Genomic DNA, 27,148 nt, shown 5'->3' with positions numbered 1-27,148 from the left:
AGCTTTTGTATTTTTATAGATGAAACAAACTGTCAAAAACAATCTTTGAAGTACAATTCTCATAGGCAGTAGGATTAAGGATATTATTCATAAGGAGTGATGTTATTTGACACTTCATAGGAAGAGTGTACTCTTTATTGAAAAGTTTCTTAAATTACCCCTTAGACAATATTAGAAAAATTCTTTGCCTTGCTTCTCTATTATGAACAGTATTAGAATTGTATAGGGTTTCTCTCCTTATTGTTAAACTTTCTGACACCTTTTCAATTAGTCTCTTTACCTTATTTCAAGGCCACAGGAAAGTAAACGCATCCTTCTCAGTCACCTACATCTACTATACAATATTCTAAAAAGCCAAGGCACAGAGGTTTGTTAGCTATATCATCTGCATTAACCACTGAAGAGAAAATGTCACCTGAATCCAACACAGAATACATAGGTGGTCTCTCTCAGAGATAACCTTTAAGTGGATACTACACGCTTAGATAATTGGCAGTGAAAAGAGGTATCAGTTAATCTAGCCTAGGTGTCAATTAGACAGCTCCAATTTGCTACTCTGACAATGTTCACTGTATATCTTACTTTCGTCTTAAAATACTGTTCTTATTCAGAAGTTTGGAAAACAGATAGGTGTCTAAGGAGGTTCTGAGGTAAAAATTGGCTATGAACATGAAAGATGCATGAATTTCTTTTGTCTTGTCTAGCTGTCTCTGGTGTTCTTAGACTTATTTGGTCATAAATGTGTGTACAGTAATTTCACAACTATAAGGCACACCTTTTTGACTAAAATTTTGTTCCAAACCCGGAAGTGCGCCTTATAGTCCGATGCGCCTTATATAATGTACAAAGTTTGGAAATTTGCCGACCCGGAAGTGTGAACTGCAAGCCGTGGGGGGAGCCGGCAGGGCCGTGGCAGCCGGGTGAAGGTGGGGCCGGGGCCCCATGGCTGCCGGGTGGAGGCGTGGCTGGGGGCCTGCGGCACCCCTCCTGCTGGGTAAAGGGGGGCCCGGGGGCCCGGAGAGGCAGGGCCGAGCAGCGGCGGGCATGCCCCGGCCCCGGGGAGGCTGCAAGGAGTGGCGGCGGGCATAGCCTGGCCCTAGGGACGTGGCACGGAGCGGCAGAGGACATGCCCCGGCCCCAGGAAGGCAGCGCCGAGCAGCAGCAGGCATGCCCCAGCCCTGCTGGGTACAGGCGGGCCTGGGGGCCCATGGCTGCCGGGTTGAGGTGGGGCCTCAGCCAGCAATCGCGCTGGGGGAGCTGGGGGCGAATCCTCACTGCAAAAAAAAAATGCGCCTTATAGTCCAGTGTGCCTTATGGTTGTGAAATTACTGTAATTGCCTTGGAAGACCTTTAATGTCAAAAGTAATGGAAAGAACAGAGATTTTAGTGTGCCTGGAAGACATCCAATCAAATTACAATTAGATAGATCATCTCTATGTAACTGGCTGCCCAAGAATACATTATTTTCTTCCAATGCCAAAAGATATGAGGCTGGTAAATTATTAAGTGAGGTTGGTGAAACACTGGGACAGGTTGCCTGGAGAGGTGGTGGGTGCGCCATCCCTGGAAACATTCAGTGTCAAGTGGGACAGGACTTTGAGCAACCTGACCTAGTTGAAGATGTCTCTGGTCATTGCAGGGGAAATGGACTGGACTATGTTTAAAGGTCCCTTCCTATACTAACTATTCTACCACTATATTGCACAAGTATTTCTGCATTCATGCTCTACCATTAAACTCTGACTGACACTATATTCCAAAACATTTCCAATTTTGGGGATAATTTTGTTATTCTTAAACTGACTTTGCAAGACTATACTGAAACTTAAGTTCCTTCTCTTCCCTACTGTTTTCATTTGAGTTGAAAACTGTCAATTCAAAGCAAAATTTCTATTTTATTTTTTTTTTTATAAACTCAAAGCACAGAGATAGTACAGAAGACAGAAAAAGAAAAACCCAAAACACCCACCAAACACCAACACCCCCACACACAGTATCTTTGTCCCTTTAGATAAGGCTTTGTACTAAGCTCAAATGATTGGTTTTCACCTTTCACAAATGCAATTATTTTTGTCCTGAGTAACACTAGATACCTCGAGTATATTTATGTTAAAGAAAGCAATAATTTGAAACGTGGTTAAGATTCTTCTAGTCTATACTCGGAAGCTATGTTCCAAATAAGCAGGGATATTCAGACTTTCATTTGAAGCAATCATAAGAAGTAATAAATGATTCTTTATACTGCCAGGCACACACCTTCACAGTCTTTACAGAGAAAGAGCAGTGAAATGCTATAAAAGAAAGCAATGGTTTCATTTATGGGTTTTCATCAATATCCCCAACTCACTTAACTGAGACCTTTACTGTGGCCACAGTAAAACCACTTACCCAACAAAGTCAGAGACAGCATTCAGAATGATGAATAAATACAGTAATTTCAGGATTATAAACCACACCATTTTTACTAGAATTTGGATCCGAGCCCAGAAGCGCGGCTTATAATCAGGTGCTGCCAATATATTGATGAGGTTCAGAAATTTGCCAACCTGGAAGTGCGAGCCCGCATAGCCCTGAGCTGAGCCGGAGCCCGCCCGGCCCCAGCAGGGGAAAGACGGGGCCGATCCGAGCCCGCCCGACCCCGGCGGGGGAAAAGCGGGGCTGATCTGAGCCCACATGGCCCTGGCAGGGAAGCGGCAGGGACGATCCTAACCCGCATGGCCCCGGCAGGGGAAAGGTGGGGCCGATCCAAGCCCGCACGGCCCCAAGCCAATAAACTCCATGATCCCATGATTCTGTTACTAATTGGCAACTATGTGAAAGTTGTGCGAGCATCCTCACTGCGAACGAAAGTGCGGCTTATAATCCAGTGCATTGTATATATGGAGGAAGTACGAAATGTTGCTGACAGCTGGGCATGAAACTTATAGTCAGGTGTGGCTTATAATTGTGAAATTACTGTACTTCTAACTAAGTTGGTAAATCCCCAAATTGCATGGAGTTTTGGCAGGCATTTTATCAAAAGGTGTCAATGCACTGTGGCATTAGGTGCACCAGCTTTTTTTCCGTGAAGGGACTAAAGTGTACTAGAGGCAAGGATTTCCGAGGTTTCTGGGGAAAAACCACCTGTGATGTTTAGAAAGACTCATCTGTGATTTCACAGGGCGTTCTGAAAGGCTCTATTGACATTCACTTTCACAGAATTTCCTGACATTCACAGAGCACAGTGACTTCAGTGTACTCATGTGTCCTTTTTATTGGTCTTTCCATAAGTGGCTTTGCACTTTTACTGTTGAGTATGAACCGAAGCCTGTCTTTAACTAGGAACTCACCATTAATGCTGTCAGTAGGTCTCTGTGACATGAAGGAAAGCTAGGCATTGGTGACAGCCTCTTCAGACCACCCTCAGTATCTCAAAGCCATGTTGAGCTGCACACACAATTTCTTGCACTATTTTTTATAGCCACCTGTTGTTTTTAAAGACCAAAAGTCTGTGGACTTCTCTTTAATGCTCTGTTCTTATAGGATCTTCAGCAAGTCAGAAGCTTACATCCAAGAAAAATCTTTCTTCTCGTGGTAACTTTTGAGAAGCAAGGCTGCCATTTCAAATGGATAGCTATGTGTGCAATAATAAATAATTTCATATGCTGAGAAATACATGAGAAGCAACAGACAAACCAATGCCTCTGCATTTTGGAAAGTGTTATTTAGTTCATTATACATGTTTATTCCCAGTCTGAATGGCACTTAAAAGGTTCTCACCACTAACAGCCTAAGAATTATTAAGCCGAGGTGTGTACGTGAAAAAATACTCAAAATATCTGGACAATGTTTCTTGGAGGAAGTATAGAACTGAAAATCTATTTTCCAAACTTTAGATTAATAGAGAAACCAGTACCAAAGCTAGACTGAAATTATATCTTAAAGACATTTCTTCCAGGTACACATATAAGAAGATAACATATTAGGGTCATGTAGCTGTTAACTGCAATAGCTTGTGTTTGACTTAATTAAATGGAGGATTGCATTGATCGTGTTTTATTTCTAACTGAAATGCTTTAGAAATGCCCACATGGCATTGTTTTATAACAGGGGATTGCTCAAAGGAAGCCAGTGCAAGATTCATGCAAGACACTCAGTCACTGGTTGCCCTTTGCCAGCATCCAGCTTCTCTGTAATTTGGGAACTGCCTGCTACCTTGCCTGTGTGAAAAACAGAAGCCAACTCTGAGATACCTGCATGTTTTGAAAACAGATAAAAAGAACTAGATTAGGTGTGCCACTGCAACATAATCTGGGAACCCTCTTGCAGATTAATTGTGCTTAACTGTCCTGTTTAAGGCTGTATAGAGGATATGTGAAGTATATCCACTGGTACAGCATAGGGCTCACAGCTCTTGCAAAGGGGAAGCTGCATAGTTTTCAGTCCCTTTTATCAGTGTGTGACAAGGAGTTCAGCAAAAGGTTTTAAAATAGAAAAAGTGACTAAAATCGCTTTAGACAGCTGCTATATGAGGTAGCAGATGGTGAACCTATCCAGAGGTCCCCAGAAATATTAGTATTTAAAAGGTCTTACATTTCACTAACTTCAGAGATGTGTGTGGCACTGTCTGTTGCGTTACGGGAGTGGGAGCCAAGGAATTGGGAATGAGTGAATATGTTAGCGAAGGGCTTTCAGCTTCTCTGAAGTATTTCTCTCACAACATTTCCCCAGTCCTGTTCTCCATCCTCAGCAGTTTATCAGCATACCAGGCTGACACCCTGCTGGCTCCCGGTAGCCTCCCCCACCAACAGTCTTTGTCCATTTCACAGCAAGTGACATATATCCAGCCAAGTACTACTCCTTCCACCCCTGCCTCTGTGAATCACACATTTAAAATTATCATTAAAATCCACCTCCATCACACAATCTTCACTCATGTCAACAGCAAACACACAAAAACCCCAAACAAACAAAAAACCAAAACAAACAAAAAGTTTTACCACAACTCTGAATGAAAGTGGACAATTTACACACAATTCACCTCCTGTTCCTTCATCACAATTATAACAACAGACATTCTTCACAATCACTGCCCACTCTCCACTTGTTCAGTCCATGTTTTGCCATTACTGTTCCCCACTACCACCCTTATCTCAAATTCCTCATGCCCCATGTTAAGCATCAAAAAAGATTGTGGTGGTTTGACTGTCTGAATGACAGATGTCCCACCAAAGCTGCTCTGTCACTCCTCAGCTGAACAGGGCAGAGATAATGTGACAAAAAGCTGATTGGTCGAGATAAGACAGGGAGATACACTCAGCAATTAACCATCATGGACAAAAAAGAACACAGCTTAGAGAAATTGATTTTTTAATAATTTATAATTAATTTATTTTCTTGCTAATTCAATCAGAATGGGATATTGAGAAGTAAAACCAAGCCTCAAAAACACCTTCTGCCACCACTCCCTTCTTCACGGGTTTAATTACACCAGTTTCTCTGCCTCCTTCCCCCCAGTAGTGCAGAGGGGTGAGAAATAGGGATTACTCATCACACATTTCTGCTACTTCTCAGGAAGAGGAGTAGGAGTCCTTTCAATGTGGGATTCTGTTGCCTAGAAAGGCTCCATGAATTTCCCAGTGTCAGTCAGTCCCAGAGGCTGCAGTTCTTCACAAACTGTTCCAGCATGGGCCCCTTCTATAGAGTGCAGTCCTTCAGGAATGCACTGCTCCAGCATGGGTCCCGACAGGTCACAAGTCAGGCTAGCAAACTCTCCAGTATGAGCTCCTCTCTCCATGGGGCCACAGCTCCTGCCAGGACCATGCTCCAGTATGAGCTTTCCATGGGGGTCACAACCTCATTTTGACACCTCCTTATGCTCTGGTATGGGGTTTTCCATACGCTGTAGGTGGATATTGGCTCCATCATCATTGTCCATGGGCCATAGTGGTACAGGAGTCTCATCAAGGCATTCACCAGGGGCTGCAGGGGAATCTCTGCTCTGGCATCAGGAGCACCTCCTCCAGCACTGACCTCGGGGTATGCAGAGCTGTTTCTCTCACATATTCTTAGCTCTCTCTTCTCTGGTTGCAATTTGCATCTGGCCAATAACTTTCCCCCACTTCTTAAATACTTCATCCCAGAGGTTTTGCCATGATCACTGACATTTTGACCTTGGGAAGCAGTGGGTCAGTCTTGGAGCCAGCTGGCACTGGCTCTGCTGGACACGGGGAGAGCTCCTGGCAGCTTTTCAGAGAAACACTGTGACCAAAACCTTGCCATGCAAACCCACTACAGCTGGATTTGGTAAAGAGCAGTGGTGTAAAGCCATCTCATGCAGCAGCATCCTCTGTCATGGTACTGGCACTCAAGGATAGCACAGCATTTTTCAGAGCTGGGTCTCAACTGTCACATCAGTTTTGCCTGTAGGGCACTGCAGTTTTCATGGAGCTGTGTATCTGTAGATGCCACCATTACAGTAATTTCACGACCATGAGGCACACCAGACTATAAGGCGCACCTCTGGGAGTTGGCAAATTTCGCAACTTTGTACATTACGTAAGCTGCACTGGACTATAAGGCGCACTTTTTTTTGTAACGAGGATCCATCGCCAGCTCCCCCCACACGGCTGATGGTCACGGCCCCGTCTGCCCCAGCCCACCGCAGTCCCGCCTACCCCTATTGGCCGCGGCCACGCCGGCACCTGCCAGCTGTGGCACCGCGGCCCCGCCCGCCCCTATTGGCCATGGCCCCTCCGGCCCTGGAGCTGCCGCCCCACCAGCCTCAGTGCCGCGGCCCCGCCTGCACCTGCCAGCTGTGGCAACACAGCCCCTCCTGCTCCTATCGGCTGCGGCCCCACCTGCCTGTGCTGGCTACTGCCCCACTGGCCTCACCTGCCTGTGCCGGCTGTGGCCCCGCTTGCTCTGCCTGCCCCTATCAGCCATGGCCAGCCGGCCCCACCTGCCCCTATCGGCCCCATCAGCCCCGGCACCGCGGGGCTGCCCTCGGCTTGGGGGCGGTGCTGGGCGGGGCCGCCCTCAGCTCAGTGAGGGCACGGGGCAGGGCTGTCCTCGGCTCAGGGCTGCCCTTGGCTAGGGGGGGCGCAGCTCGGGGCCGCCCTCTGCTCAGGGGTGGTGCGGGACAGGGTCGCCCTCTGCTTGGGGCCGCCCTTGGCTCAGGCCACCCACAGGGTGGGGCTGCCCTCGGTTCAGGGGCACCCTCAGCTCGGGGCAGCGCGGGGCTGCCTGCTCCCTCCCTCCCTGCGCGGCTTCTGCTGGCCAGGGGCTGCCCAGTCCTGCCCACCCCTCCTCATGGCTCCTGCTGGCTGGGGGCTGCCTGGTCCTGCCCCTCCTCGTGGCTGGGCTCATGGCTCACACTTCTGGGTTGGCAAATTTTGCAACTTCATACATTATATAAGGTGCACCGGACTATATGGTGCACTTCCAGGTTCGGACCAAAATTTTCATCAAAAGGGTACACCTTATAGTCCTGAAATTACTGTTGTTTTTTTTTTTTTTAGCTATGTGGTGCAATTCTTTGCTGTTCTGGGCATTGCGCATAACTAGAGAAATTCTGAAATTCTCATAAACTCTGTTGAGACCAAGTTGGCAATTAAAAAACCCCAAGTCTGTATTTTTTACCATCTAATGTTACACTGCTATCTTTAGAATTTAAGGTGCATCCCCATGTAATTCAGGTGAGTGGCCATACAATGGTATCTTGTATTAACTCTCTCTGTATTCTAGGTTATCAAGATGGTCCTTTATTGGCAGGAAAAAAAGAGGTACATTGTGGGGGTTTTGTACTGTTGGACCTAGACAGGTGCTACATCAATGGGAATAATGAATATTAATCTAACACTCATAAAGCTGTTGAAAGATTCATTATAAAGTATAATTCACTCTGCTATAAGCCACCATGTTTAAAAATCCAAGGAAGACATTCAGTATTTCAGATTAAATATTTTTAGGAGAAAAAAAAATCTTCTTTAAGGATAGCCTTGAAAAATTTTAGTGTTTCCAAAGTGAAAGACTTTAAATCTTGCAGGCTACCATAAATTCAGGATTTTGTTTGTATTTATTTATTTCAAGAGAAGAAAATTACTTTCTATTTTGATGGGAAATTACAAGCCATTCTAATTATATTCACACCACTATCTTAAGTGTAAAAGTCTATGCAATAAATTGTATACTACATAGTATAATATAAAAATATGGTAAAATAAAGATTTTATGTCGTGTATTGGAAATCGCATTAGCCATAATGAGAATGCCACTGATGTGCTAAGCAGTGCTGAGACTTGTATTAATATCAGGTATTACATCCTTTTACCTAACAGGTCACTGTCTTAAAGAATACAAGTGCTCTTTGTAAGTGTATCTGACATTTTCTTGCATTTAAACACAAAACAAGGTAAGACTAGTGCTTCTCTTAGGGGGCATTTCAAAGGTACTTCAACAGTAGCCTGGCTGAGAGTTTGTGCAGAATAACATTTTATTACAAAATTAGTCTAAGATTTTAGTACAGTCTAAAGGTAGGCAATATATTTGTTTCCAAGGAATTTCTAGAGCATAAGCATTCAGGTTGCATTCTTTCAGGAAACTAAATGAGAGCACTGAACCACTACTTATCCTGACAATGCAGCTTCAAAGGGGGAGGGTAGGATGGCCGGGATAGATGGACATCAAATAAAAAAACTTAACAAGTTTTAAAAATCATAGGCTATTTTGAACTGGGAGGAGCCCACAAGCTCCTGGCCCTACTAAGGACACCCCACAAATCACACTGTGTGCCTGAGAGCGTTGTCCAAAAGCTCTTTGAACTCTGCCAGGCTGGTGCTGTGACTGCTCCCTGGGGAGTCTGTTCTGGTGCCAAACCACCTCTGAATGAAAAAACCTTTTCCTGATATCCAACTTAAGCCTCTCCTGAAACAATTTCAGGCCATTCCCTCAGATCCTGTCACTGGTCACCACAGAGAAGAAATCTGTCTCTTCCCAACACTATATCCAAAGCCAAAGTTACTTAAATTTCACTCGGGAAAAAATAAAGTTCTCAGGTTTCTCCAACACAAAAGACACAAATCAGACAAAGTAGCCAAGAACTACTTGAAACACTCCACCACCTCTCTTTCTGCCAGCATCCACCACTTGTGGGCTCAGAGAGGAACACTGATTTCCAAATCCTCTGGTACAACCATAAAGCACTCCTCCTTGTTTGAGTAGTGTTTGACCTAGTAAGGAGTCACATTTTGCTGACCCATCCCATGCAACTCTAATGGCCTGCAGTAACAAGTCCTTAAGGAACACATCCAACTACCTATATTTCAGCTTCTTCATTCCTTTGTCTCCTGGGAAACTGAGACCTATTCCAAACTCTTAAACTATTGATCTGCCTGTCTCTCTCCTTCACCTATAACAGCTTCTTCAGTTGTGTCTATATTTTATTTACCTGTCAAATATGGTTGGAGACTCTGAAATAAAAATCTCCAAGGAATGCTGTGAAAATTCATGTTGGCATAGAAGATTAAATCTAAAATTTCCTTTAGAATGGTGAGTTCAAGCCACCTTTTCCTTACCAGACCAGAGAAACTTCATCTGGATGGCCCGTAAGCACACAAGTGCTGTCCAATGTTGATCTGCATGTGCCCATATTTCAGGTAATCTACACCTATACTCAAGTGGACCAGTGTGACAGGAACTGGGAAGGTACTGGGGTGGGAGAATGGAGCTTCAGAGAGGTTGTGGTAAGATGATGAGATGTTACAAAGAGAGGGTTAGTAGTGTTCAGGGCACACACAACACAAATCCCTCACAAAACCAGGCTGTCTTTTTGAAAGGTTTGTGGTATGACACATAAAAACAGAGACAGCAGGGAGGAATGCAAAACACTTTGTGGTACACTGATGCAGTAGAAATATACTTTAACTCTGTGCCATATTGAAAAGAAATGACACTATAAATACTGATCAAAGAGCAAAATTGTGTCATCCTATGGAAATAGTCTTGGTCTAGACATCTGAGGAGACTTAGCTCATTAAAGAAGACACCGCCCTCAGACAAGAATTTAATGAGGGCTTTCACAACACACAGGCAAACAGTAACTGGATCATTCAAATGTCTGAACTGATAGTGAACAGGGTCCCATTCTATGCAACAGGAAGTCTTTATTATCTTACAAATTACAAGAACTCAAGATGTCTAGTGCTTGAATTCTTAAAAAATCTTTATCACAAATTCTAGGCTCTCAGTCACTGTAGTTTTGTTGACTAGAGAAGACTCACATTGAAGTGTGCAGCACCAGTGACCTCAATCATCTTAGATGTTACAGCTATTTTTTTATTTAGAATTTGCTCATCCAAAAGCCAGCCATTAGAGCAGTCAAGCACTATGTGCCATCAGTAGCCTGCTACTAATGCCCTATCGACTGCTAAGAAATGGGTGATCTTCTCCAGGAACACAGGGGACGGTATAATATTCACACCACCAAATTTTCAGATATTCCCTAAGCTTTAAAGTAACACTTCCCTCCACTTTAACTACCCTGTTCAAGAGAGTTGTACGCTTTTCTCTTTCAATATCTTTAATTGGGTAAACCTGTAACCTCAAAAAATGTCAGGGAAAGCATGGAAAATAACCTAAAATTTTACAGAATGCCAAATATTAGTATAGATCTATTAAAACTAATTTCTGTGAAGCTTGCTGCTTCCACTTGGCATGACTGGCATAATTCAAAATACTACTGTCTCCTGTAAACTGGACAAAGTCCTCCTGGTGTAATTTCTGCATTTTCTGCAGTAAGACAACATCTGACAGCCTTGGAAAAGCTCTTCCTATATCTAAACTTTGGAGTTTCAGTTTTCAAAGTAAAGTCATTATCCTGACCAAATTTTTCTAAATATGCCTGATAGTTCAATGTTTTTTAAAAATGAGCAGTATTTATTTGCAGTTATACATGCCTGCCAGCATTTAATTGAAGTCTAACCACATTTAGCAGTACTATAAACTGTACTCCAGCATTCTGGACACATATTGCTGAAAATCCAAATGGTTTCATTAGAGATCCTCTTTACACTTCTGCATTCTGTGCTACCTCTTCATTTGCTGTTGTGGGCAAGGACATTCTGGGGTATTTGTGACTCAGGTGGTGAGATGCTTGAAAACAACAAGAAGTGTCCTGCCTACCCACTGTAAAATACAACCTCTAATACCGTTGTGGTTTAATTCTCTAGGCAGGTAAACACTACACAGTCATTCACTCACCCTCATTCACTCACAGTGGGACAGGGGAGAAAATTGGGAAAAAGGCAAAAATCATGGGTTGCGATAAAGGCAGTTTAATAGGACAGATAAGGAAGGAAAAATAGTAACTAGGAAAAGAATATCAGAACAAGTGATGCCTAGTGCAGCCTGTCTCCCCCCAAATTTCTTGTGCACCTCCAGCTTCCTCTCTGGCAGGACATGACAGGATGGAAAGTCCTTGACTTAGTGTAAACCCTGCTCAGCAGCAATTAAAATATCAGTGTGTCATCAACATTATTCTCACGCTAAATCTAAACCTAGAACTGTACTAGCTAATAGGAAGGCACAGGCAGGACAAATAACAGCACTTAATATCTGGCTTCTACCCTGAGAATGTAAATAGCAGGGGATAAGAAGGGAAGCATCTTAAATCCGGGGCTCACAGCAACCATTTTCAATTTCAGTGTTGTGCACAGGGATCCCATATTCCCATAGTCATATTTCTGACTCTCAGAGCTGCTCCTAGCGCCTTGTGCATTAAGCCTAGTTTGAATAAGTTTAAAGAATTAAAGGGTGTGTTTCAGAGAATTAAAAGGAGTAATTTTTCTCTTGATTATATCACAAGCCAAATATGTCCAATTCTTGCAGAGCTGAGCTACTGTTAATGGTAAAAAGCAGTAGTAAAGGCAATAGTTTTGGAAGGTACAGGTTCACCACCTAAAACCATAATGGGTGACCTTGGACAAGTCTCTTACTTCTTGCCCCTTGGCTACATGGGGAGCATAAGTGTCTTACTACCCTACAGAAATATTAAGATAAAATGTGAAAGGCAATGGAAGCTGTATGCACACTTTTGACATTTTCTGTGATGAAATTTTTGCTAGATAAAGACCAATAGACTATTGATCTCTTCTCTCTGGTGATGAGTGATAGCACCTGAGAGAATGGCCTGAAGTTGTTTCAGGAGAGGTTTAGGTTAGACATGAGAAAGATGTTCTCCACCCAGAGGGTGACTGGGCACTGGAAGAGGCTCCCCAGGGAAGCAGTCACAGCACCAACCTGACAGAGTTGAAGAAGCATCTGGGCAAGGTTCTCAGGCACATGGCATGACTCTAGGGGATCTCCTGAGCAGGGCCAGGAGTTGGACTCAATGATCTCTGAGAGTATCCTCTCATTCAGGATATTCTGTGATTCAAATAGGTAAGGTAAAATGCAGGCCTTTAGAGTGCAAACGTATATGTTAAAACTACAAGTTATGTAAGATAGAAGCTCATTAAAACCAAGATGACCTGACCCATGTGCAAAGGCTATTCAGGCTCCAAGAAGTTCTGGTCACTTACAATGAATGTTTGCAAATATCACTGCTAACTGAAAGCCTTAATAGTGTGGGCTCCAAGATTCGATAACAACATAATTTAGAAATTACTATTGTTTTCCAATTTTGTAAAGCCACAGCTGAAGTGAAATCCTGCCCAAGATGGACAATTCTGGGAGTGTCAGTCACACTGTCTTAGGCTAGAACCAAGTAGAGTTGAGCTCTAGAAAAAGTACCTAAACAGATCAAGGAAATTAAACTAGGTTGTAATTTACATGTGTGCTGTTCCATAAATATGCTCACAGTAAACTCATTCCTCCCATCATTCTTTCAAATACTGTCTGTCTTTTTGCTGACCAATGATTCCAAGCACATCGCATTTTTGGCATCTTCCTTTCTGAGACAGAAACGAGCTTCTGCTGCCTGTGCCTCATCTGTGCATTGCAAGGTGATATGACAGCCACCAGCTTCAAACACTGCCAGGCTGAGTGGCACAAGTAAACTAAACTAAAAAGTGGTTTGCTCAAAGCTAAATAGCTGTATCGATAAATTATAGATATTAAACTTGCAGGAACCAATAGCATTCAGAACTCATTTATGGTTTCATTGAAGTAGAGAAGGTTTCTAATGGTTCAAAACATATGCAAATAAATCCAGACTTCAGTTCAGCTAAGCCCCTGAATTAAGAAGTAGTCCAAACCATCTGTTCATGCTTTTCATACACACTTTTGAAAAGCACAACACAGCAATTCTGAGAAAAGCACCTTTCCTCAGGGCAATTAAGTAGGTCTTAATGTTCAAAGTTTGTGCTCTTTTCACTGAAAACTAACAGCTTCTTTGGCAGGCAAGATTTGCTTTATAGCAAATTCATTTTCTCTAGTTCCAATCAAATAATGAGAACATTCAACCTAGTCATATTATTACCAAACAATACTTCAAATATAATTTTTGAATTCCATTTTGTAATAATCTCATGTTGCTAAATGAAATAATTTACAAATAAAGTCCAGCAAGATTTATAAGAAGCAGAAATTATGTACTAGCCTAACTGCTGCTGCTGTGGGAAGAAAATAAACAAAACATTAAACAAAAATAATCTTTCAGGTCTGAAACACAAGAAGTAAAATGTCAAGATAAATACAGGTAAAGAGTAAGTTTCAGCTTAATGATAATCAAATAAAGACTGGTTAGGTTGAATTAATACAACAGAAGAGCATATGCCTTAGAGCAAGTCTGGTTTCTAAATGGTAGCACTAAATGACTGCAAAAGCAGTAGGCTTGCAAAAGACTGATGGATTGTTTTCACTAGTGGAACATGTATTTTTATTCCCACAAAGAAATCAGTAAAAAGTACTGGCACTAGCTGCATATTCCATATTTTTTAGCTTTTTGGCTGTTTGTCCTCAGTAACTTCCTAAACCATGACTTAGTTTACTTTAGACTAAAACCAAACTACAGCCTTCTTCACTCAGGCGATCTTTTTTCCCAGACTGTTGAGTGTTTTCTTTGACATTTCATTTCAAAACGAAGTTTTAATAAGATTGAGTTCACAGAAAGTCTATATCTTATTAAAACATTTGAGACTACTAGACTAATTTTTTTCAGACCTGGCTTTTCTCCATTAAAACTCAATGAAACACTGTTAGCCAGTTGCCTGCTTTGCCAGATCTTGAACCAATTGCACAGATTCCTTTATAAAGTGAAGAAAGCTTTCCTTAAGACTTTGCAATGCACAGCTCTTTGAGCATCAGTAGACAAGTAATCCCTCAGCTGGCTCAACAGAGAGAAAGATCTGTTAGCTCTCTGCCCAGCAGTATTGTTTGTAATACAGTAACCGTTAAAGGTACCATCTAGGGAATAGGACCTGCTTGTCTAAATACTGCATTTTCTCATGCATGGGAAAGAAAGGTCATTTAAGAATAAACTGGAACCTACACTATACACACAACTTACTGTAAGAGAAACTAAAAGCAGAGATCAATAAATATTAAGACTCTCAGACTTCTGTATTATCTGTGTAGTTCCCCAATGTCAATAGTAATTGCAGAACTAAAATTGACAAAATTATATTGCAAAAATTCTTTTCCCAAGTAAGGTATTTTGCTTGGAAAATTTGAACAAATTCTTCCAGTTCCCTCATCATCACTACACCCTTCTGCAGTTTTTGGTATAATCAGAAGACTAAACTTCTGCTTTCAACTGTCAGTTGCAACCAGCATTAAGCCTACAGCAGAAAGACTAAGTAAGAATGTTATGGTCAGATCTCTGATGCTGTTTGGTTTATGGCCCTCTTGATTTACAATTTCTGCATTAGTTATAGTCAAAACAGGAAGTGATACTAATTGAACAACAACCAGCATGTTGCCATAATGCAAGTCAAGGACAGATCTTGGACACAGGAAATGTGTACAGGAAAACAAGTTAAATCTGATGGTGTGGTTTAACAAGAGTTGTTAAACACCCCAAAGACACTTACTAGCACACTGTGATTTACACTACCCTTAATGACATGGCCTGGTTACCTGAATGCCTTTCGATAGAGATTTCCATAATAAAATCCAGAATAATATAGATTGTATTCATGCAATAACTTCTGTTAATGATGTACAAAGTCCGCAAAATTAATCCCTTCCACAGTCCTCAAGCTAAGGCTTTTTCTTCCACCATACAGCTCTCATTTTGTGCCTTTTATTTGTTTTTCCATTATTTCCAAATTTAATCCTGCCAATTCCATAATTAATATGTTTCCTTATATTCCCACTGATACACAAATACGGTATTTCAGGCTCCAGGTAGAAAATAAAGGTATGAAGAAGCCAGCCCATTTGTTGATAAGCTAAGGCATAAAGGAGCTGAACAGTCAGTGCTGTGTCAGTATTTCTCAGATGTGTGTTGCAATATAACCCAGAAAAAGGTTCACAAATATCCTATTATATGCATTTCCTGTAACCCATTTTGTTATTTCTCACATTCTGCAGGTTTTACAAGTTAGACCCATGCAATTAATCTCATTTAAAGAGTAGTCTAGTTAATTAATGAAACTATGCTTCATGGGAACACCTCTGACTGAAGCAGAATTACAGCTCTGAGCTCCCCACACCTCTAGGTTGAGTCACACAACATCCCTTCCACTCACACCCAATATAGGTTCTGTTGGTCAAGTATGGGGCTCCAGAACTTAGTCAGACATCAGCCAATGAGTACCTTTAATGTAAAAGTGAAATAAAAACAAAATAAAACAGGGGATGTCTTTAAATTATAAGAACCAAATATTCATGTACTTGTTTTGGAATTCTTTTAAAAAGTAGCCACTACCTCAAAGTCTAAGCCTTTTAAACAGCTTCAAGTTTTGGAAACACAAATCATTAAAATTAATCAATTTTCATATATGTGTTCAGCAAAAGCTACTTGGCTATTTAATCCTTTTGTAATCCGTTTTCTGTTTTATTTTTCCATGTGCCTTTTTTAGTTTTATCTGAGTTGAAACCATGCTAGAATTCAAGTCATGCTGTCTTTTTTTTTTAAATAACCAAAATTTTCCCTGCTTTGATATTACAACTAACAACTGAGTTTTGTTCCAGCATTATGCTAGTATATAGAACTTCAAACTAAAAACGTGACATATTGATGTGTTGTTTGGACAATTTGACGTAGAAACTGCATGGTGTGAGCCAGACATGATAACCTAATCATGTAGAATTTCCAATCCCTTTTTTCAAGCAAAAAATATTAAGAGTTCAGTAGTGTGTTTCATTCAAGAGCATTTTTTCACTTTCCTAGTCTGAATATTTGTTCTATCTGATGTCTAAATTGTATAGAAATGGTGTATTAAAAAGGAAGAGAACTCCTGACAGTTTGTTACCCAATATTCAAGATAAATGAAATCTCTTTTTGCAAAGTACTTTCAGCAGAGGGCTTATCAGATCACTACAGACTAACGTTTGCAAGCCTGGGAGCCTCCGGCTACAAGGCAAAGTGTTTCCTGAAGTGATTAATGTCAGCCCATGAGGAAAGAAAACATTGTAGCACTTAAAATTAGAACAGAAAATAAAAAAATTAAGCTCGGTTAGTTGCACTAATGCCAATGATGATAAATTTAAAGACACCCTGAAGACAGTAGCAGGTCATACTGCAGAAAAACTAAACCCTGGAAAGCTAACTGTTTATGTCAAGATGGCAAGCTGATTTTATCATTGTATTTTTATGTTATTTTCCAGGAGGGGAAGGAGGGGAAGGAGGGGAAGGAGGGGAAGGAGGGGAAGGAGGGGAAGGAGGGGAAGGAGGGGAAGGAGGGGAAGGAGGGGAAGGAGGGGAAGGAGGGGAAGGAGGGGAAGGAGGGGAAGGAGGGGAAGGAGGGGAAGGAGGGGAAGGAGGGGAAGGAGTTTTATATTCCAGATGCACCTGCTGAACAAGCAGTGAAGTCCAGAGAGATATAATTAAGAATGGGCAGCCTACACCCTGGTTTTAATTAACCTCAAATTCTTGTGTGATGCCCTCTTTTCCATCTGTAGGGTCTTTGAAAGGGACTAGTTATTTGTAGTTGCTTTAAATTACTGTAAAATTACTAAAAAAACCCTATAAACAAAGTTCTCTGATCCTCCTCAACAGGAGGATCATTTTGATCCTGACTTATTAGCCATCTCAAACTCTGATACAACTCTTGGCAGTGTGTCCTCATGTGTTCTACTAGGGATTGTATAATTATACAGCATTACACAACAACATGAAAATTGGTCCAGATTCTTAAGAGAATTAATCAGCTCTGCTGCGGGCTTCCTAGCTGATTTTAGAGAAGCATTTTCAGAGATATTTCTCCTTTCATTGTATTTAAAGTGATGATTTAACTCAATTTTGCCTCTACTTAGTCTAGTTTATCTGTTGAGAGCCAAACCCAGAGACGTTCTTACTTGTGGCCTTCTTACATTTATTGAGGAACGTGAGCCTCTATAAATCCCAAACATTGCCTGAAGTTTGTAGGAGTAAATAAGTCTTCTATTGCCATGATGTACATACTTTGCAAAACAGACCCAGGAGCCCTGGCAGTTTCCAAAACAAGGCATTGTAATTCATCAAGAAAAGAAAGCAGTTTTATTCTAACCATGTATTTTGATGCTCATAGTTACATCAAAGTCACATCACCACCAAGAAAAGAAGAGAGTGCCTACATTAGCATTTTACTTTGGATGAGAGACACTTTTCTGAAGCCAATTTCACAGTTAGTCCCTCTTAACAGTATTTTGATTTGCACTGCAGGTGGTCCCAGAATATAAAATCAAAATCCTTTTGAATGAAACTAAGCCAGAGTAAACTCTGAGAGTACAGTTAATACTCTAATTACTCTTTAAACTCCAATTGACTTTCAGCTCACAGGACTAGATGGAATATAAATTGTATATACAAATGTACATATACACAGATCATCCACATAATGCACATAATTTGGGTGCTGAATATTCAACACCAAACATTTCAGTATACCTAGCTGTTAAGAATTATCCCATAATTGTATTTTAAAATATTTTAAAGTTACTCAGCCACTATTTAGGTAAGAAGGGCTGTATGATTTTTTGGAAAAATCAAAACTCCATGGACAAGAAGACATTAGCCACATGCAAGACCTTAGCAGAACTAACCAGCTTATCTCTTGGAGAGTCAAGGCCTCTGTCAAGCACCTGGCAAGAAAGCTCAAGTATCTACGCAAAAGTTCAGCCTCTACAAAGTCCTGTTTTGTTTCCCTGGCTTTATGCACCTTAACTCAATTTTTCTTCTACGCAGCCAATAGCGACCTTGTCAGCAGAAGCTGGTCTCTGATTGAGAACTTTCTGTTGCTGACTTCTGAAATAAAATATAATTGAATTCAGAGTTGCACCTTGTCTCCTTGATCAAGACATGCACTGTTCAGAGGCACTTACCAGAATTATCAAACAGCTGTCCAGTTAAGTGAGTGTCAATATCCTCTGTCACCCCACTTTCTCCTCCTTCCATCTCTTGCTTCTCCTTTTGTTAGCTGGTTCCCACTCCCTCAGTACATGTTAAAATCCTTCCTGAGCTTATTCATATTGCTAAGCCAGTGGAAAACTGTTTTTCTGAGGCAGGTGAGGGATGACTAAGTTAATGTTCCATAGAACAAGTGAATTAAACTAACTCACAAAAGGGACAAAACCAAATTGAAGGCAAAAAAAATCCGTAAGCACAACTGTGAACAGGGGCAAGTTCTTCTCCTTCAGTAGCTTTCACATTGGGTCACCTGTGACACTCAGTTTCTGCCCAGTTACCCTCAACCCCCATACCTTTTAGATCACTTTACAGCTAGAAACTCAATCACACAGCACCCACAAACATGATTCATATGGTTCAGAACTATGTTGCTACAGATAGATCATAATAAATCAACCTCAATTTCCCCCACCAGTAGCAAGAGGACGACCTATCCCCCATCTCTGTTTACCCTCAGCTGGGTTGCATTTCACATCTCGTGTACCAGCTTTTATTGACACTTCCCCATCTAGCACAGGTGTCCTAATTTAGAGGACAGGTGCCTGCTAAGAAAGGCAGGGGCCTCTCTTTGAAATGGAGAATGTAAACCCCCTTCCTCCAAATTATTATAACTTTGAAATCAAACGGCTCTCAGGCAAAGATATGGGAATTAGGAATAACAGTTCTTTACTAGGGAAATTAAAATAGAAATACAGTACTACAAAGAAACAGACCCCAAGCCCCGACAAAGTCAGAGTACAACCTGACACCCCATCAGGCAGGGTGTTGTCAGCAGTTCGATTAAATGGTGGCTGTAGTCCTTTTGTAGTGACAGATGTGGTTAAGTTGAAGCGGTGGTCCTGTACAAGGCACAGTTTCCCTCCGGAGGTCCAGTGGTGAGGTGGAGAAAATCCAGCTTCCCTCTGGAGTCCAGTGGAGAAGGGGCTAGCCTGGTATCCCCCACACCTCTGTTTTATCTTGGTAAGAAATGTTGGGCCCTTCCCCCTGGCCGGAGCAACTTCCAATGGGATGAAGTAATTATATCAGTCCCACAGTGGGACTCAATGGGCCGTTAGCAGAAGATACCTCCCTGGAGGAAGGGTGAGTTGGGAAAAGATAAACAACAATGCCCCGCCTGGCTTAAATGGATGGTCCATTAGCAGAACATCTCCCACGGAGATAAGGATCTCTGCCCCACCCTCAACAGATGGTGATAGAATAGATCTTTTATCACACCCTGTATTGTAACCCAAGAAAACAGGTGTTGTACACACAGAAATAGATGCTGTAACCCTTCCATCGTCTAACTTAATAATCAATCCCCTTAGGAACCATGGGAATCAAAACCTTCTCTATTCAGTTAATGGATCAATTGATACTACAAAGGACAGGAATCCAAGCAATTACAGTAATTTCACGATTATAAGCCGCACCATTTTGACTAAAGTTTTGCTCCATACCCAGGAAGTGCAGCTTGTATTCCGGAGTGGCTAATATATAAAAAAAGTTCTGAAATTTGCCAACCAGAAGTGTGAGCACACAGCAGCCCCAAGCTGAACCGAGCCCGCCCAGCTCCGAGCAGGGCCAGGGCCGCCCCCAGCGGCTGCGGGCAAGCGGGGCTGGGGCCGGCGGGGAAGGCGGGAGCCGAGCCGGGCCGGGGCCATTCCCCAGTGGGGGAGGCAGGAGTCGAGCTGGGCTGGGACCGCTCCACAGCAGGGGAGGGGGAGCTGAGCCGGGCTGGGGCAGCTCCGCGGCAGCAGCCCGGGGCCTGTCCAGGCTAGGGCAGCTCCCCGGCAGCGGCAGGGGAAGCCAGGCCGAGGCCACATGGCCCCCAGCCAGTAAACCCCGTATTCCTGCAATTCTGATACTAATTGGCAACTTTGTGAAAGTTGCACACAGATCCTCGCTGCAAACGACAGTATGGCTTACAATCTGGTACGGCTTATATATGGAGGAAAAGTGAAATGTTGCTGACACCCCGGAAGTGCGGCTTATAGTCAGGTGCGGATTGTAATCGTGAAATTACTGTAGCTTGGATATTTCTAGTACTAAGAAAAGTTTACACACAGTGCGCTGAGCCAATTGCTGTCAAAAGCAGATTGGTATTATTACTGTTGTGTTATTTCAGGGAGACTTTTGTGTTTCCTCTAATCCCAAAGTGAATATTTTGTTTTATTTCTCCATATCTGAAATATTAAGGATTTAGAACAAAGAACTGATCATCAGCTTTGACAATTGTTTTCCAGCAGCTTTTGCAAAACCACTCAGTTGGCTTGTCTATGCTGAAGCTCATTTTTAATACAGACTGATGTAGTCTCCTACCATACAACCTTATTCTCACACAAATGTACTTTTTCTAGTTTTAGTTTATATTATTTTAGAAACATATTATCAATAATTATTGGGACAGAGGGAACTACTTCTTAAACCCATACGACTACATAAACTTAACCATCACTGGGTAATCAGTAAGACTTCCCAGCATGCACAAAGTCTAAGATGCTCTTACACCTTTCTCTTCTAGTATCAAGTAGAAACCCCTAGGTGATCAGTAAGAAAAATTAGACTAATTAGAAATTTTGCCTTCTTAAAACTAGCAGTACTTTACAATCACACAAGTCTTCAGTGCAGAGGTATATAAATACCCAGATTGTTTCAATAATATGAAGATTTCTGAATGTCAAAACCCAGTTTATTTCTCTGTGAAACTGGAGAAAAGATGCCTTGTTTTGATCTTTTTCTTGATGCACTGTAATCCTATAAACAGGGGATTCTTAAAAAACAAAAAAACAAAAAAACCAAACAAACAGAAACAAAAACAAAAAACCAACCAACCAAACAAAAGAAAACTACCACCAAAAAACCCAAACAAACAAAACAAAACAACGCCAACAACAAAAAAGTAGCCATTTTCCTTGGACATGGAAGGCTGTTGTGTGGTGCAACATCCAAGTCACACTTGTAGTTTTTAAGGGATCTTGGGACTCTGAAGACCAGGCAAAAAAGTACTAAGAAAAAAATATAATAGTGAATAACTATAACCAAGGGAGTAGTGCTGGTTTCTAACCCCCCCTTTCTTAATCTAGTTGGGAAAAATATAGCAAGAAGCAACAGGGAAAAGTGAAGACAGATACATTCAAAATAATCTAAAAATGTGATTTGCTGAACTCTGAAATAAGCTGGCTAGTGAAAGGTAGCCTCTCCTCTCCTGAGCTTTTGAATCAAATTTGAATGTCTTTCTGAAGTGAGCTCTGAAAGATATTTACCCCAGCCATGTGCCAGTCTGCAAGTGAAATTCAGTGGCCTGTGTGGGATTAGTTTAGAGATCCAGTGATCTGTCCCAAACTCTGCAGAACTGTGACTGACACCACATGAATTAGAAACAGGATCAGGCTGCATAAGTTCATTAACTTAGTGAAAAGAGATCTAATGAATAAGTGACTCTACAAACACCCAGCACAATTATTTCTATTTGCACCCTCAAACACTCCTCACTCCAGCTGCTTGTCAGGCAGACGAAGCCTGTCATTCACCCCTTTGTAACTCTACCCATTGTGCAAAACTTCTTTTCTTCTACTGAGAAACCCCTTATTTTGGTCTTACGGGGAAAGCTTTAAGAGCTGAGAGAAGGAAAGGGAGCCTTTAGCTCAAGACAAAGGGATATAGGGCTTCTGCCAGCAGGAGGCTAACAAGTAAATGACAATTTCTGTATTTCTAGAGTCTGAGAACAATCTCTGCAGGCAGCGTCAAGCCCTGTGTCAGTTTCCTGCCCTGCCAGCCTTCCACAATAGATCATATCTGCCTGGGAGAATGAAACATTCCTTCTCCAGAAAACCAGCTCAGCTAGCTCCCAGGTTTGATGTTCCCTAGTCCGGGCCATTCAGTGTGCTACCCCTCCACAACCCTGAGGTTGGCTGATGGCCTAAATAACAGCAATTTATAGCTATGTTGAAATCACAGTCAAGTAACAATAATGGCAAAGGCAGAGCATGGAGCACATGCCGTGTGGACTCGGTTTACCATTTAACTTTCTGCATTAAGAGTCACTATACAGTAAAATAAGGTAAGGTCTGTGACAGATGTAAATATGACTTGAATTTGTATTGTGCCTTACAACCCCAGAGGAGACCAGGGATGGCTGCACTACGGCAAGTCATTTAGCATAAGAAACTAAGCCAGCTGCAGGGAGCTCTTTCTCTAAGCTTTCTGGGCAACTCCTCTTGATTGACTGGGAAGAGAGAAGAAAAATCACTTCTGTGCAAATCAGGACTATTAAAGCTGTCTCTGCAAGAGCCAGTAGGAATTTTCTTCCGTAGAAAAAAACAGAAAGATAAAAAAAAAAAAAAAGAGGAGAAAAAAAAATGTAGCAAGCTCACTCACAAGGTGGAAGAATTCCAGAGAGAGAGATTCTGACATGTGCCCTCCTGCACCCTCTGGGCACATTACATACAAGCAAAAAGATCATCAGGAATTGAATGTACCCAGTTGATACAACATGCCAAGACCTTTTTCAGAAGCACAGAGGGAAGTCACTCCACCTGTGACATTCAGGACTTTCTCTGAGGCACCATAATTCAGTCATCCTGAGAAGCCTTCTTTCAGCATTTTCTAAGGATGTTTTTCTTCCACCTGCTCTGTTTATTTTTTTTTAATTTCTCAACAGCCATATTTGGAATGGAAGAGAACAACCAAAGAAGAAACAATCAGGTATATCTGTCTCCATTACTACTTACAATATGCTGTTGTAAATGCAGCTTGAGTTCTGTGAAAATGCATTGCTGGGACGTTTCCAGTGATCAATGCTATTGGCTTCAAGGGAAGCATAATTTTTTCCCAATTCATATAAGAAAGGATCTCCTGTTGCCTTCCAAGAGGATTGAAAATTTTTATACTCAGACCTCAGAGTAGAAAAAAAAAAGTCGGGAAAAAAAAACTTTCAGAGCCCTTGCAGTCAAATTCATCAGTGAGCTAAGCAAGAGTTCCTCCTTTATATGTTGCAACAAACATTCTTTCTTTTTACATGGTCTTGTATTAAATGTTTCATAATCATTCTATGATCATTCTTTGGTACAAATAATTCTCTTTCTTAATTACTGCAAGGCAGTAAATAAAAGAATAGCCATTTCTGTGATAGGAGCATCTAAAAATTTGGGAAGTGTTCTTTTTTTATGGAACTGACCTTTTGTTTAGTAAAAACAGAAAGATCATTTATTATAAGTGATCCTCTGCCAGCAACCCCTATGCCTGTTACCAATTTCAAACACTTTATGTTCTCCCTCCAGAAAGGCTTTGTACTCTTTCCCACTCATTAAAAGATGGCTATTATAAATAGCACTTCCAGCATTAATATTAAATACAGAAAGAAATATGTTGAAACAAGGTTATGGCTGTAAGGCAAATTGATACAAGCCAGGAAATTCATAAGCTAAATCCAGCCCTTAGCTAGGGCTGTTGTGAAAACAAATATGTGGGAGTTAGCAGGGTGCCCAGGATGAGGGCAGAGTGTGCATTTCCCGGCTTTTGTCAGACGATGTCAAAACGTCAACCTGACCTAAACATTAGATCTGCAGTGTTGAAAAAGGGTGTTTCATGCAGGAAAGAGGGGAAGGCACACCTACTACTTACCTTCCTGTTACCACTTCCCAGGATTCAGGGAGAGATGGCACATGACCTCAACGCCTGCCCTGGCCCCCAGGGACAGAGAGCAGGAACCCACCAAACTGGTGAACCACCAGCTCCCAGGATGAACACTTCACAGCACATGGATGGAGGGGTGTCCCCTGGGTGGTGAACCGTCTCGATTGTTTGGTTTGTCTTTGAAGAGAAAAAAAAAAAAAAAAACAAGATTTTTATCTACAGATGTCAAAATTCTCATTGTCTTCAACTCATGAGCATCACAAGCTGTTTTGGGTCCAAGGCAGGTATGCAGGCTGGGTTGAAGGACCATGCTGCTGTGTTACCCAAGGGAAAATGGATCTGACAGGCTAAAGGGTCTGCCAGGGCTGACATGAGGCACACCAACCCCTTTAGACACCCTGGTGTAGCAAAATGCCCTGTTCTTCCCTGGCAGAGGACACTTGGGAACACACCATCCCTCATGCTGGAGCACAGCTATGTAGCTTGACTGCTGCTCTGTGCATTCCTGTGGGTTCAGGAAGCCTGTCCCTAGCTAGCTAGAGGTACCAGCTGTGCCCCACAAGTGCTCCAGCAGTGTGCCAGTAGCTCAAGGAGGCAGAAAAAGGGTGAGCAGCCTGATAAACATTCATTGCATCCAAAAAGTTAATTAGTAACGGAATCACGCAATCGCGGGGTTTGCTAGCAGGTGCTCAATTTGCAAACATTTTTCACAGATTGGCGTAGCCTTTAAACGCACCCCCAGGCGCCCTCCCCATGCCACAGGCCCCGGCACTCCTGCCCACCCCTGGCACCAGCTGGCGTGGCTCGGGGCTGCCTCGGGACTGCCTCCCCCTCATGGCTCGGCTCGCGGCTCGCGGCTCGCACTTCTGGGTTGGCAAATTTCTCAACTTTGTCCATATATAAGGCACACCAGATGATAAGGTGCACTTCTGGGTTTCAGTCAAAATTTTAGTCAAAAGGGTGCGCCTTATAGTTGTGAAATTACTGTACTTTGATGAATATTGACTTGACAATCAATATTGTAGCAAATCTTCCCAGTAGGCAAAAAGATACAATGAGTGGGGTAGGAACTTACCTAGAAATAGTTTTGGGTTTGTAGAAACACTTTTTCTTGTTCCCATATGGAAGTTATATGTGTAAAATCAGTGGGCTCTGGTATTTTTTCCAGATCAAGAAGGTGGCAGCGAATCTCTGCATTGCCCAGGAGAGAGGAGGAAAAATATCTTGACCTAAATCCTGTTCTTTTAAACAATACATTTGGGAACAAAAAGTTTCAGTATCATAACTAGTATTTGATTTAAACTAGGTTAATTAAATGGCTTCAAACCTCATATAATTAAAAACACACTGTACATAGTTGTATTGGTACTAGATCCTGTCAGTTCAAGGTAAATTGAAAAGAGGTTGAATAAGGTATGTTTAGGCTGTTGGTGCAGCTTTCTGGACCAGTTCAACAAGCACACACCATCTCCTAACCTAGTGCAGATCTCATGCAGCATACCCTGAGGTCCCAATAAATATTTAATTGTGTGACTTGTATTTTATCTGACTCAGGAGGCTGAGAGAAATACAGGTGGTCAGCTGAGCACAAGCTGACAGAAAACAGGTGAGTCAACTTCATGCTGAAGTGTTAGCTTATTATTCCATGATGCCCAGTGTTTGAAGGAATACTTCTTTTATAACCCAGGAGAATAACGAGGAGACTGCTTATGGAATTAAAAGTTCCCAGCTTCTAATTAGAAGGAGAATAATTGCAGTGTCATTTGTAGGGATCTTAGTAATTTATTTCATTTTTCAAGACAAGTGTATTTGTGCTGTATAATTTTATTCATATGCCAACCAAAACAAGACACTTTTTTCATTCCTTGTACTACATGTTTTCCTTCACTTTTACCCTCTATTAAATACACCTGGGATGAGAAACACATAACAAAGAAATACTAAACTTTGAAAGTGACAAAGTGGAAAATTTAAGATGTTTTGGAATTTTCCATATTTTCTTTGGTTGGGTTTTCTTCCTACTTACATAACCTGTTATTCTTTGAAATAGTGCAAGCTCACTTCACCTGTCATTTACCCATTTCATTTGTGCTTTTCAGCAAAAAATAAAGTAATAAATAAACCAATGATTACTTCAGATTTCCACTTAAACACTCTAGCCATTTACCTATGACCTGGAGCCTTTTTTCAGTACTTTAGGCAAGAAAAAGAAAGTCCCCTCTACTTTAGGCTCAAAGTCTAAATTGGAGACAATATTATCTAAGTGCAGACTACATCAAAGATGAGACTTCAATTAATTCTAGAATTATTTATTTAAATGCAAGTTTTTCATTTGCAAGCTACCACTAACAGACCTCAAGAGGAGCACGGAGACAACAAGGGGAATTCCATTATTCCCGCCCCATAACCTCTTCTCCCGGGCACAGGACCAACACCAAAGAAAATAAACCAGTCACCAAATACAGCACAATGTGCTTCTTCCTCCTCAATTCCCTTTTATATTCCCAGCCGAGCACAAAGACGTCACACAGGATTTCTATGCTATGTATTAGCACTAGTTCAGCTGAGTGATGAACCTCAGAAAATAAAACGCTTCATAATGAAGCTGCTGACACAGCAGAGAGCATCCCCCACAACGGTGTGGTTTCAGAGGGTCGGTTCGTCCCCATCCCCGTCCCAACCCAGCCCGAGAGGCGTTTCCCCTTTGAAAGCCGCTTTTTGTGTCTCACATCCCAATGGGCTGCTCCGGCCAGGCTGTTTGCTGCTCTTCGGAGGCTTCTGCTGTTTCCTACATCAGATGGAATTTACCTTGGTGTAATTATTTGTTCTGGGAGCTTTGATCTCCACTTCCCTTGTAACTGCGGTGTAGTCACACTTTGAGCTACAAGAAAGTACCAATTTAAGGCTCTTGCTGAAAACACATAATAGTTAATCCTAACAAAAAGGTGTTAATTGGTCTCCTGGTGATTCTAAACCGCAGTCACAATAGGCTCTTAGATTTGT

Source organism: Catharus ustulatus, chromosome Z (assembly GCF_009819885.2).
Source record: "Catharus ustulatus isolate bCatUst1 chromosome Z, bCatUst1.pri.v2, whole genome shotgun sequence".
Classification (NCBI taxonomy): domain Eukaryota; kingdom Metazoa; phylum Chordata; class Aves; order Passeriformes; family Turdidae; genus Catharus; species Catharus ustulatus.
Note: the sequence above shows the minus strand (reverse complement) of the source record.